General features: G+C 40.1%; 1 long non-coding RNA gene across 1 annotated transcript in view; it reads left to right on the top strand.

Moving 5' to 3' along the window:
- LOC114227538 (uncharacterized) overlaps nucleotides 1–12128 on the top strand; it is a 31940-nt gene extending 19812 nt beyond the window's left edge. Inside the window, exons 2-4 of the long non-coding RNA XR_003613585.2 lie at nucleotides 6877–6965; nucleotides 9780–9868; nucleotides 11976–12128. This is a non-coding gene — a long non-coding RNA (uncharacterized LOC114227538). The remainder of the gene's footprint in view (nucleotides 1–6876; nucleotides 6966–9779; nucleotides 9869–11975) is intronic.
- Nucleotides 12129–14397: the final 2269 nt, after the last annotated feature.

Below are 14397 nucleotides of genomic sequence, written 5' to 3'. Positions count from 1 at the left end.
GAGTTAAAGGGAGAAAAATGTGCACAGCCAATATAGAAATACTGCTTTATTACCATTTTCTAAATGTCATATAACCTCACATGAATCTGTAGGTCATCGATATAGACAAGGCCTGGCAGCCAGCTCACTGTTTGGTGAGAAGGAAAAGCAGTGTTGCAAAGCAAGAAAACAGAATCCGAGTCAGAAAGCCAGAAGGGCAACTCACCTACAATCTTGCCGCTAAGATAGCTAGGATCAACTCTTTTCTTTTTCTTTGATTATTTCAGCTTTATTGTGGTATGACTGACAAATAATCATTGTCAAATATTGATCAACAAATATGTAAGTCATAGATATTTAAGATATAGTGTAATGTTTTGACATATCTATACATTGTGAAGTGCTATGCCAATCAAGGTAATTACCTCACCATCAGCTTATATACTTACCTGTGTGTGTGTGTGTGTGTGGTGAGCTCTACTCTCTTAGCAAAACTCAAGTGTACAATTAAGTATCATCACCATGCTCTACCCAAAGTCTCCAAAATTGATTAATCTTATAAAAGAAAGTTATTTCTTCATGGACACCTTTCCTGACACCATAAAGGATTGCTTCCCAGAGATTTATCAGACTAGAGTGCTCTTACTTCCTAGAACCCAACACACTTGTAATGAATGTCAGTCTTTCCTCATAGACTCTACAAGGGCAACGCCATTACAGTTCCATCACCCAACACAATGCCTCTAACAGTGCTCCCTAAATATGTGCTAACTGGTTTAAAAGACAAGCAGAAGCCTATTTGGGAAGGGACAGGTTGTCTAGTGTGCCTCAAGCATAGGATTCATGAGATGAAATGGTGGACCATAGGTTTGGGGTTATTTTTTCCAGAATCTTCCAAGCAAGACTGATGGCTTCTCTGATCGAGGGTGTGATGAGGTCAAGGTAGACTGTATTCACATTGCTTCCTACCTGAAATGAGGGCAGACCAGCCAGGCTTGTTTGTCTTGCCTCTTTTACAATGTCAGTTCTCCAGAGTCACGGCCATAGGTGCTGATAAACATAGACTTGGTCAGAATGTTACTGGACAGGGACTGGCCCCGAGCGGGTCTGTCGCAGGCCGGCCTGTAGTGTGTGGGTTCTTGACTTCGGGTAAGGTGCTTTTAAGAGTATGTTTATTGCCCTAACCGGTTTGGCTCAGTGGATAGAGCGTCGGCCTGTCGACTGAAAGGTCCCAGGTTGATTCCGGTCAAGGGCATGTACCTTGGTTGTGGGCACATCCCCAGTAGGAGGTGTGCAGGAGGCAGCTGATCGATGTTTCTCTCTCATCGATGTTTCTAACTCTATCCCTCTCCCTTCCTCTCTGTAAAAAAACAAATCAATAAAATATATATTTTTTTTAAAAGAGTATATTTATTAAACTGGCGACAGTGAAACAAAGGAAGGACTTGGGGTAGAAGAAGGACCAAGAGCCGAGGCGGAGCTCTGCTTTAACTCCCTGGAAACGCTATAGGGAAGCAGTGAGCCAAGGTGGGGCTGCTGTTAGCTCACTGGGAAGTCAGAGAAAAGGGGGCCTTGGAGAGAGGATCCTGGGGTGAGCCCTGGACTAGCTGCTGCTGCCCCATGCTCTCCTGGCGGCACGTCTCCTGGGGACCCTTAGCGTTTAGGAGGAAGGAAAAAGTTCATGGGCGTTTGTGTGTGTGTGTGTTTTATATTACACCTTTTACTTTGCAGTTTTTCTCACCAACCTCTTTTCAGACCAGCAGATGTAAATCTAACATTCTTTTAATGTTGAGAGAATATTCCATTGTACGGGTGTACCACAATATGTTCAAGCATTTACTTACTAATTAACATTTAGATTTCCAGGTTATTTCTTCTCCAATAGATATTTCAGTACACACCTGTGTACTGCTACCTTTACAGACTGAGCAATCCTGCTTTTGAGAAATTATCCTATAAAGATAAAAGCACCCTTGCATGAAAAAGTTTGTGTTTGAGAAAGGGCACGGGTGTGCTCTAGAGGGAGCCCTTGCTGAATCTTTGTCCTGAGGGCTTTTTATCTTTTTTTTATTTTTTCCTCAGGGTGAGCATCTTAGGGGAGGGTTTCAGCAGAATCTTCAACAGCTTCCTGGGTGCATTTTTAATGTGCTGATGCATCAAAATGAGCACAGAGGGGAGTTTGGGATCATTCTTTGGTCTGTTTTATTGTTTTAATTTTATCTTAGGCCTGTCTGGCTTTAATGGGGTTTTTGTTACTTCTTCCCCTGACTTCATCTGTCCTTGGGTTTAGCTGACGCAAATGTCATTAATTGGGTCTTTGTTCTCTTATTTCCCAGGCCACGGTGATTTAAGCTCTGTATTCTCCTGGTTAGGGCGGTAGGTATAAACTATTTGCTCTCAAGTGCCCTTGGTTAGGGAAGAGAAGGCCTTGCAATTCACAAGTTGCTGGTTGTAAGTTGCTCAAACTGTTTGGCCTTGTTTAGTTTTCTTGCCTCAGTTTCCCTATTCCACTTGCCCAGGGATTTTCCTAGCTACTTACCATCCTGCCACAGTCACAACATTCGGGGCCAGCATTTCCTCACAATGTGATGTACATTCTGTCAATGTTACCCGGCAACACAGAGATGAAATTTTCAGTTCTCCTGACACTGTCATGGCTTTACCGCCAGCTTGCCCGGGAATAAGAAAGGGCTATTTAAAAATAACTAGGAAACACCCTAAAAATACACAGCCCGCTTTGGGCAACAGGCCTGATTCTGCATGGGAAACAAAAGCAGAGCTAAAGCAACGTCGGTATCACTTCCCTGTCTTCCCCGTAAAGAAAAAAAAAAAAAATCAACATTATCCTACCCATGCCAGTGGCTCCGAACATCAGAACCAGAGATGACGATGTAAAGAAAGTGTGAAAGCAGAGAAAAGAAGGCTGCATTTTTCACTTTGGTAGTTGTTTTTTCTACCGTGAAGCAAATAGTTTATTAGCAGCTGTCTGGCCTCTAAACATATCTTTCCTTATAAAATCTAGGGCCCTGGGGGACCGTGAGTCAGTGACTGTTTACTTATGCTCAACAAAGCAGAGCTCCAGACACTTTTCTGGGCGTTGTCAGCTCTTCATTGTCTCTTATGTATCTGGTTCTGTGCCACAAACTCTCAATAAACAGTAAGTAATGGGAACGATTAATGCTATTTTACAGAGTTTTGTGAAACCAAATAAAACACATAACTAATTGTTAGCTAAATGTTCCAGAAAGACCACAATCTAATTTGGGGTAACTCAGGGACATGTCAGTTAAGATACCAGGCAGAAATTCTGGCCCTGTCAGCTACTAATTGTGTGACCTTGTGCAAGTTATTATGAAGTCACCCAATGGCATACACATGTAAGCGCTTACTATTTGCCAGCTACTTTACACGGAAGTATGTACCATTATTATCTTCTTTTTCTACAAGGGAAACTGAGGCAGGGAGGTTATGTAATTTGCCCAAGATCACACAGCTAATAAGCGGGACAGCCAGGATTCTAATTCCAGGAGTCTGGTTTCTGGAACTTGCTCCTACACTATAGTCTCTAAGCCAGGGGTCCTCAAACTTTTTAAACAGGGGGCCAGTTCACTGTCCCTCAGACCGTTGGAGGGCCGGACTATAGTTTAAAAAAAACTATGAACAAATTCCTATGCACACTGCACATATCTTATTTTGAAGTAAAAAAACAAAACGGCAAAAACACCCGCATGTGGTCCGTGGGCTGTAGTTTGAGGACGCCTGCTAAGCCTTAGTTTCCTCTGTAAAACGGTTACAGTAGCACCTACCTCATAGGATTGTTGATATTTAAGTGAAAAAAATATATGTAAAATGCTTACCACAGTGCCAGCACATAGTAGATGCTATAGTTAATAATCCATGAGATTGATGACCTTAAGAATATTAACCATATATTCAATTATCATTTTGGGGGAGGGGTTACCCATGGTATAATTTTAGTCTCGTACTGGATGTCCTCTTGTGGTATGACTTTGGGGCATTGCCCAATCCCTTGGTTTGGATATGTTCAGAGGGTATTTGATATTGGTATAGTCTGGTGTTGTCCAGGGTACAATGGTATGTATCTATGTCTGATAAACGAATAGATGTTAATGAAAAAAAGAGATTTATTTTTAATCAAAAGTTTTGGAGTATTCTGAAATGAACTTAAGCATGGTTCTTTTCCTATTGTATACTTCTAAGCTCCAAGCAAAAGCTCTTTACTGGTGCAAAGAACATGGACCCTTTCCAACTCCCATCTGGAGCTTCCAGTCCTGTTGACTGGAGATCACTGAAGAAGATAAAAATAAAATTCATCAATTAATTTGTGCCCGGCCCTCACATTCAGATTTTCTTAACTTGCCACAAACCTGCCTCAGGCACCAATTCTGTTCTTCTTTATTCATTTTCTTCCTCTGAAAATAAAAAAAGGGCTAGTTTTGTTTTGATACTAGCCTGCCTGTTTCTATTCTATCCATAGAATTAAGCCACTCATTTATATTTGCTGCTGATTTTATATACCTCCTTACATTTTTTAAAAATGCAAATCATTTTCCTAATAAAACAGGCATATCAAATGCCCTTAGGTAAAAGGTTCTATGTTAAGTACTAGAGATATAAATACCAAACCCAGAGATATAATCATTGAAGGAATAGTGGGGAAAAGAATACTATAACTAATAAACCCAGAACAGCCAGAGAACTGGGAGGAAAAAACAGATATTTATAGTATCACACATGTCAAAGGAAAAGGTAATTATTGAATTTAGGGTCTGAATAGAACAAAAATGGTGAAGCAAGGGAAAATGCACTCTCTCTCTGCTGGTCTGGTTGAGACAGGGACTTACTCCAGGAGTGCTCTTGCAAAACAGCAAGAATGTCCTCTCTCTCTCTCTCTCTCTCTCTCTCTCTCTCTCTCTCTCTCTCTCTCTCATCCACGTATGGCCCTAGGCACTGCTTCTACTGTTTCTATTGCCTCCCTCCCTCTCTGCTGCCCAAAAGAGTAGAAAAACAAACAGTTTTGGAAAAACTATGAATTTTCAAATAAATCTAACTTTTATACAGAACGTTTTATGTCACAAAGTGTCTTATGGAGTTATACGGCAATGAGCATCAATGGCATAATGGCATAATTTAACTTACAAATTAAAAAGCAAAAATCTGTGATACAGACTGCGCTTTCACACGGAAGGCCATGTGCAGCATTCACAGGCTGATTTGGTTTGATATCATTTACTTTCTCTCAGGCCGTAGTTTTATGAGCCTGTGTCAGACTGTCTGGTCAGTTCCGAAGTTGAAGGGAAACAGACTTGCCCTCCTTGACCCGGGCATGGCATTGCATTCATTACCCCAAAGCTGGCTGGCAGAGCTTAGCAAAAAATACATTTTGCAAGAAAGTTTCCAAACCATTCAACTCTACAGATGATCCATACCCTTCGCTCTCCACTTAGGAAAAAAATACATCTCACCCTCCCCGCAACCCCTCAAAAAAAAAAACACCAGGAAACCTTTTCATTTTTGACTCTTTATGTGGTTTATTTTATTTTCTTGCTATTTTTGAGTAGCTATCAAATCCACATCAGTCAAACACTTTAGAATATACGTAAAGTGAAATAATTATCTTCAGTCTTAGTCTCCCATCTACCCCCTAGCCCATCCCACCAAAGATAAAACAAACAAGGACTGTTGTTTCTTTCTTCGTGTCTTTCTGCTGGCTTCATAAACACAGGTTAATTTGCACTCTAATTCCCACATCTCTTAAGGACAAAAGGGGCTGGACTCAGGGTGGCCACCGGTGCCTGTTAGCCGGGGGCTTTCTCGTTTTAGCACTGACCGTCCTGTGTCTCGGGGAATTTCTTATCCCTGGGCAAACCAGGTGGTTGAGCACTCCAGGCCTACTTACTATACACTACCCAGAACCAATATATTTTGAGGGATGTTTTCCTATCCATATCACGATCTTCCTCAGTTTCTTATGGCTGCATAATTTTTTGCATTGTGTAGTTACAGATGGATGAGTATTTGAGGTTTTGGGGTTTGTTTGTTTTTTTTTTTGTAATCTTTTATATTCCCAAACCAAAAGTATTTTAGAAAAGATTCCATTTCTAAGTGCCTCAGAATTTTTATAAGTTTCTTTTAAAAGACACGCATAGCCCTAAGCTGGTTTGGCTCAGTGGATAGAGCGTTGGCCTGCGGACTGAAGGGTCCTGGGTTCGATTCTGGTCAAGGGCACAAACCTGGGTTGCAGGCTTGAGGCAGGGGGCGTGTAGGAGGCAGTCGATCAATGATTCTCATCCTTGATGTTTCTATCTCTCCCTCCCTCTCCCTTTCTCCCTGAAAGAAATATATAGATATATATTAAAAGACATGCATCAATGTTTAAATACATAGTCTTACTGCATATTCATATTTGGGAAATGGCCAGTGAGCTCTTCCTATGCGACCCTGGGCATGCAAATTCAAAGACTGGTAGGGTTACTTTTCTAGCCATCCTTTCAATTTACTTCTCAAATAATGTAATTTCTCTGTGGCTAAATGATCTAAAATTTGTTTTTCTATTAAAATTATAAAGTGGTTTGGTTCATTTAGCTGAGTGGGTGATCTGTTAGTACTGTGGCCCTATTTTCACTTGCTGTCATTTTTATCTGCAGCTTTAAATGGGCCAGCCATTTGAAATGAAGCTACTCTCACTCCCTATATAATTGCTGAAGCAATATAACACAGTATTATCTGAGAAGCTCTCACGCTAAGTGGATTTTAATGTATTTGTGTATTATCTATGGGAGAGGGCAGAGAGATGACCAGGGAAGTGAACTGAGTATCTACACCTATTCTGACAAATCGATGTCATTGTTATGGCTCCTTTCAACCTTTTTTTAGTTCCAGAATTTTACAGTGTCACAGAACGGCCAGGTCCATAGCATGGTGGCTGCCCAGATGAGCATCTGTTTGTGGTTAGAAGGATCTGGGTAAGTAAGACTTGCGCATTTATGTTTATTAAACATTCCTCTAGTGCTTTAGACTCTTTATAAGTCATTGTACAACCATCCAGTAATATCATCCGCAGTTTATACCTCAGTGAACTTGGCAAAAGCAGTAGCCCAAATTTGGGGAAATACAAACATCTGCCAAGGAACCTCAATTAGCCTGTCGCGCATGGTTCTAAGATGTAAAATATTAGTTGGAAAATTATTCTTCTAGGAAGAATTCCAAGAAAATGTTGAATGAAAATGTAGTAAATATATTTGTATTCAGCCACGTATCTAAATGTGCTCCATTTTACTTAACTACATTTTAAATGAAATGCCACAGCTTCTTTGAAACTGAGTATTTGCTTCTGTGCCTTATTCATTTTTGCATCCCCACTGACTAGATACAGGCTTAGCAGGTGAGGTTGATTTGAATAATATAACATGGTTTACAAAGTGCTTTTAGGTAAACTAGCTTTTGCCTTAAGCAACCATATACATAGGTTTGTTGCGGTGTTAGGTGATCATCATTTTACAGATGAGGAAGCTGAACATCAGGGAAGTTATTTGCCGAGGGCCACACGGTAAGAGGGGGACCTGAGACTGACTGGATCAGTCCTGACCTGCCAATTTCTAGCCTCAAGCCTTTCCACAGCTTCTCAGTAGGATCACTCTGCATCTACCATGTCCTAATGCAATAGGAGAGGCTCAAGCCTTTGGGTGGGATAATTGCTCTTTTTGGATTGGTGAACTGTAAATCATGATAACTTATCTCATATGGCATGTCTGACATTCATCTCAGAGCCACTTTTTATTCCTCTTTTTCCTTCACCCTTCACACTGGTTGCCAAATTCAATTAACTCTACTTTCTAAGTATCTTTGGCAATGGTATCCTTCTTACCATGACCTCTGACCCATCCTAATTCAGGTCCTCATATTTCCTCAGGATGCGGTTGAGTCTCCCTACCCATCTCTCTGCTTCTTGGGTCTCACATGATACTAGGCCATAGCATCCTAGGTGAATTCAAAGCATGTCTGACCCTTTATAATGCCTCACTGTCTAGCAGGGAAGACAAACACATAAATAGATTACTTTAACCCCATGTGGCAAGTGTAATTGAAGCATCCACCTTCTATAAAAACTGCTGTTTGAAATGTTAACCCTGCTAGTTGGCTTCTGTAAAGGCTTGCTTGCTTAAATAATAAGGAAAATAAGACTACTCCCACTTCAGAGAGGCCATTAAACCTTCCCCAGACAAGTTTATCAGTGCTGGCACCTTTGGTTGAGGTCTCAAGGCCCCAGCACATAGGGGCTCTTTAAGAACTTGCAAAGGGGGCTGGAAACACCCCATATTTGGGAGACAAAGAAGGTAAAAACATATAAATAGGGAAAGTTCCTCTATGTTGGGGCCCAGAATTTGAGAGACATTTTCCTCTGGACCCGCGTGTAATAAATGTAACTCCATCTCTCTAAGTGTTGCTTGGTTCTTCTCCGGTTTTCTGTAACATAATGACAGAAATACATATAACGGGCCATCAGAATGCAGAGGGTATCTTCAAGTTGCTGTTAGGGCTTTCTTCCCAAAGCACAGATTTGATTTTAAATGCCTTTAATGGTTACTACCTGCTTACAGCAAACCCAAATGCCTGTGGAAGTTCAGGAAGAACACACAGTTGTGAAGTGGGCAGGTAATACGGTAGGGAGTGATGGGGCGTTTGGAGGTTGTGGTGGACTGGAGAGGACAAGCCTAGACTAAGGGTCAGTCACTACGAAGCTCTAGCCATCTGTGGTCAAGTGTGGCCCAAGGTGGCCAAACCATTTTTTGTTTGTTTGTTTGTTTTGTTTTCCCAAGAGAAGCTGGAAGTCTAGCATTGTATGTTAAGTCTCCTAATCTTTACATTATCATTGTTGTAATTCAAATTCCAAACAAAACAAAAACCTTAACACACACAAAATACTATGAGAGCCAACTAAAGCACATCCAGTTTGTAACCTCTGGCCGATTATAAGAGAGTCAAAACTTTTTAGGAAGACATCCAAGACTGCATAATCTGCGCCCAATCTATGTTCCCGTTAAGCTTTTTAGGTACAACTAATCCCTCTCTCTTTTTTTTTTTTTTTTGTTCTTTTTTTTCCCTGGAACATTTTATTCCGACTACCAATAAAATATATCTGGTTCAAAATCCCACAAATTATGAGATTTTCCTCTGGTTTTAAGTTCTTTATTTCTTTCTCCCCCAAAAGATGTTATTTTCTTTTCCTTAACATTTAGTTAGTTATATACATTTTTAAAGATTTGTAATATTTTATGCAAAATTCAAAGTGAGTGGCATGAAGTTAACTGTGTTACCTCAGTCCACGCTGCGGCTGGAATCTATTTTTCCCCCAAGTCTTGATATTCTATAACACCCTGATAACATTTGTATTAATTTTCTCACACTGCTTTTAACAAATTGTCTCAAACTTCATGGCTTAAATCTATTGTTTTCCAGATTAGAAGTCCCACATTGGTCTTATTGGGTGACAATTAAGAGCTCAGCAATTCCTGCAGAGGCTGCCTGCATTTTCCCCCCATTCTTTTAAAATTAAAAAAAAAAAAATCCCACCATTTATTTTTTTATTAAATTGATAGCGGTAATATGAGAAGGTAGCATTATATAAATTTCAGGTCACATTATAATTTACTATCTGTGGACTCTGCTGCATGCTCACTACCAAAACTCTAGTTTCCTCTTATGTGTAGTCATTGAGCATAGCATAGCGCTTACTGCACATCTCGGTAAACTACCTATTTCTCTGGCTTCCTTACTAGATTTTGAGCGTTCTGAAGGCAGGATGTGTTTCTCAGCCACCACTGGGCCTTGAGGACCTAGACCATTTCCTAGTGTACAGTACGGCTGTGTAAGTGTTTATTAAATTATTGGCTACATAAAGGAAAAAAAGAAAAAGCCTCCATCTATCTCTCCTTTACCTTGCTCCTGGTTAGGTTGCTATCTCTATAAACAGGACATGCAGAAGGGTTGGCTCTCTCTGCATTCACTCAACTCCCAGGAATCCCATGTTGATGTGTTAACACGAAGAATTAAAGAGCTCTTTGAGACCAACAGCACATGTAACTTACCTTTAACGCGGGCTTCCTGGCTGTGAATATATGATTGCAGCCTTGTGGCTGAGACAAATTGGGTATGGCATTAGTAAAGGCCAAAAGTCCTCCACGTCATGGAGGCAGTTTCCTGGGGGTAATTTACAGTCATACCTACTGGCTCTACCTTCTATTAGCTGCATGTAGCAATGATTTTGAGCCACAGTTTCTTTCTATGCAAAACTAGATGCCAGTAGTTACCTTACAGTGCTGTTGTGAGTAATAGAGTTAAGATTTATAAAGTGCTTAGAACACAGTCTGGCGTGTACTAAAGCCCCAATTAATGTGAACCAGGCATGGAAGAAGGTGTTCACATTTCTCTAGAAAGCGTTCATTTTGTCGAGATCATCAACAAGACAAGTAACAGTAAGTGTTAGAGAGGTTGTGGAGAAAAAGGAAACCTTGCTCACCCTGGTGTGAATGAGAACCGGGACAGCCGCTATGGAAAACAGTATGGTGGTTCCTCAAAAATTAAGAACAGAGACACCATATGACCCAGCAATCCCTCTTCTGGGTATCTACCCCCACAATTTGAAAGCATTTGTTCACAAAGATATATGCACCCCTATGTTCATTGCAGCATTATTCACTGTGGCCAAGACATGGAAACAACCAAAGTTTCCTTCGGTAAATGACTGGATAAAGACAATGTGGTACATATATACAGTGGAATACTACTCAACCATAAGAAAAGATGAAATATGGCCATTTGTGACAGCGTGGATGGATCTTAAGAATTTCATGCTAAGCGAAATAAATCAGAAAATGTTAAAAACTATATGATTTCCCTCTTATGTGGGATATAAAACAGAAAACAGCAAATGAACAAACAAGACAAACAAACAAGCAATAACGCATAGACACAGACAATAGTATGGTGGCTGCTAGTGGTAAGGAGAGTGGGAGGCAGTGAAGGATGAAGGGGGTCTAATGTACAGTGACGGAAGGAGATTGGAGTTTGGGTAGTAAACACACAATGCAATAGACAGATGATGTATCATAGAATGGTACACTTGAAACCTATATAATTTAATTAAGCCCCAATAAATTGAATTTAAAAAAAGAAATCACATTGCTAAAAAAATGTTCATTTTGCAATTACTAAATGTCAAAGGGAATGTCTTCTAGAATTTTTCCTTCATTGACATATGTGTAATTGTTAATAACTGCAAATATCTATAGCTCAGCTATAGACTCTTGAAAGGAAATGTAACGGAAAAGTTCTGTGTACTTTTAAGGGTGTCAAAGAGAAGTGTGGAGGGGGGTGTTTTTCCTTAGCGATCACAATACTTTCAGTCAATATTTGATGACTACATCTGAATCCACCACGTGATTTCATTGAGCACAGAGGTGGCTTGAAGCTTCCCAAGTGGTATTTTTGTTGACAAGAAAGCTCCTTATGCTGCCCCCTACAGGCCAGATAATAGAATTTCTGATTGGCATCATTATGCTAACAATTAATTTTGTACTAAGCCAAGCAAAATGGAAATAAAATAAATAAGTAGTATTGGATTTGCTGGATTCTATTTATTTTTGGCATAAATTCTCTAAAATACTACACTGTTTATTATCCAACTAGAGGCCCCAGTGCATGAAATTCGTGCACGGGCAGGGTCCCTAAGCCTGGCCAGCGATCAGGGCTGATGTGCGGGGCGACTGGCCAAGGACCTTTTCAGTGTTCCACTGGAAGGACTCAGTAAGTATAACAGGCTTTCAGCATATGTGTTCAGGTACAGTCTTTGGGAGGAATGAACAAGTGGGAAAGGATACCTGTAGTTGCAGAATTAGAAGCTAGGTGAGATTCATTTTCTTTATCTCAGTGTCATCCTGGCACCTTGTTTTCATGTTTTCACCTTTGTTTCCCAGATACTCCAACTCCTCCACACCATTGGAACCTACGTTTTCAATCATCTATGTCATACTGCTCAGCCGCAACAAAGCATCTAGAATGTCCTCAAGTTGGGCCAGATCTATTTTCATTCACCTCTAAATGACCATTACACTATTTTCGCAAAACCATTTTTTGGACCGTGTCTCTAAAAGCTTTGGCTCCAGAGTATTCCAGATACAACTTCATAGGAAACTCAATGGAAAGCTATGATCTTAAAATCTAAATGAAGTAGCACTTATAATCTGAAGAACTTTCTTTCCCGGTCATAAACTGGCACCCTGACATGACACTGGTACAGGGGAAACAAGCCATAATTGACATCATGGCAAGAAGCCAAGACAAAGGCTTTGTAAGTACAGAGCAAGCCTTTTAACCACCAGGATGAGGTGGTTTGTACTCAACGGTGCATGTCTACAAAGTCAGCATAGCCTTTCCAAGCAAAGAGGGTCATACTCATAAAAACAGTCACATGAAGTGGAATCTACCATAGCATTCACTACAACGCAACACAAATAAGCTAAACATTCCCTTCCCGAGGAAATCACCTAATGAGTTCCATCTGTATGCATTTAATTGGGAGCGTCTGCGGGTTCTAAAAAAGAATTCTAAATACTGGTGAGTTTTCCTTGGAGAAACATAACCCAAATCATCACTCAGTGGGAATTATAAAAAGTATTACTCACTAAACAAGCAGTAATTTTGATTTCAAACCTTGAACAACACTTTGTAAGGAAAAAGAAAGAGAAGCAATAGCCTAGAGCCAAGCAAGCCAATTATTAGTAACTATACCATTGGGAAATGCTTCAAGTCTATGAAATTTAGACACTTTGATCAATATTGCTAAATTTTAATAAGAAACAGACCAGAATGTGGTACATCATACTTCATTTTTAACTGATGTGTGTTATACAGAAGCAATGTTAGAGTTTTTGTAAAAGTAAAGCTGTTTAGCTGGACTTCAGAGATTTTTTAAAATAGAGGATTTATAGGGAAATGATGTGTTTTTATAAATTGAAGACACTGGGTAAATGCAGTAAAGCAGTTTATTTAAGTACAGTCATGCCTTGGGACCCTTAGGGGATTGTTTCTAGGACTTCCCTTGGATACCAAAATCTGAGGGTGCTCAGGTCCCATATATGAAATGAATGACAAATACCTTATTTTCACATAGCCTGCACACATCCTCTTGTATACCCTAAATCATCTCTAGATAACTTATAATACCTAATACAGTGTAAATGCTATGTAAATCGTTGTTATACTCTATTGTTCCGGGAATAATGACCAAACAAAAAGTTGGTACATGTTTAGTACAGACACAACCACTTTAGGCCTCACTACATAGTACACATCAGCAATAATATAACTTTTTTCCAAATATTTTTTATCCAAGCTTGATTGAATCCATAGATTCAGAACTCAAGAATTCAAAGGGCCAACTATAATAAAAAAAAACACACAGAAAAAAAAATGGATTGGCCCAATCATGTTAGGGTTTTCCCTTCGTATTTTGCAACCAAATAAAAATCTGTTCCACTGAAGGCTTCATCAGGTCAAAGCTTGGAGTGCACCATAACTGTGAGAAAATAAAGTCTTGTTGAAGCCACCAGCCACCATAACTGTGAGAAAATAAAGTCTTGTTGAAGCCACCAGCCTGTTTTGGTTATGGCAGCCCAAGCCGAACTAATGAACTCAGGTGGCTGGTTAGTCTAGGTTAAAACTCAGGCTCACATCACACTTATAACCTCAAAATTAAATAAAAATAATATAATCTACACCCCAAAGCTAAGGCAAATAATAATAATCTATACTAATAAAAGGGTAATATGCTAATTAGACTGCACGTCTTCGGGACATCCTTCCAGACAAAGCCACGGTGGCGGGGGCCGAGGCAGATGCAGTTAGGGGCGATCAGGCAGGCAGGCAGAGGTGGTTAGGGGTGATCAGGCAGGCATGCAGGTGAGTGGTTAGGAGCCAGTGGTCCCGGATTGCCAGAGGGATGTCCGACTGCCAGTTTAGGCCCGATCCCTAAACCGGCAGTCGGACATCCCCTGAGGGGTCCTGGATTGGAGAGGGTGCAGGCCGGACTGAGGGACTCCCCTGCCCGTTCACGAATTTTGTGCACCGGGCCTCTAGTAATAATAATAATAATAATAATAACAACAACAATAACAGCTAAACAATGTCCTAAATACTTCACACGTATTAAACCCTTACTATAAACTTAAGAAGTTGGCTCTATTATAACATAATACACTAATAAAATAATTTAAAAGCCCTTATATGAAAATAAAATTTAAACTGCAAAATAAAATAATAGAGAATGGTTAATAACCATGGATACTCTTTTTAATATGGATAGATTGGATTCACTATGCATGGACAACTCTAAATAAA

Source organism: Eptesicus fuscus, chromosome 4 (genome assembly GCF_027574615.1).
Source record: "Eptesicus fuscus isolate TK198812 chromosome 4, DD_ASM_mEF_20220401, whole genome shotgun sequence".
Classification (NCBI taxonomy): domain Eukaryota; kingdom Metazoa; phylum Chordata; class Mammalia; order Chiroptera; family Vespertilionidae; genus Eptesicus; species Eptesicus fuscus.
Note: the sequence above shows the minus strand (reverse complement) of the source record. Positions and strands in the feature narration are given on the sequence as shown.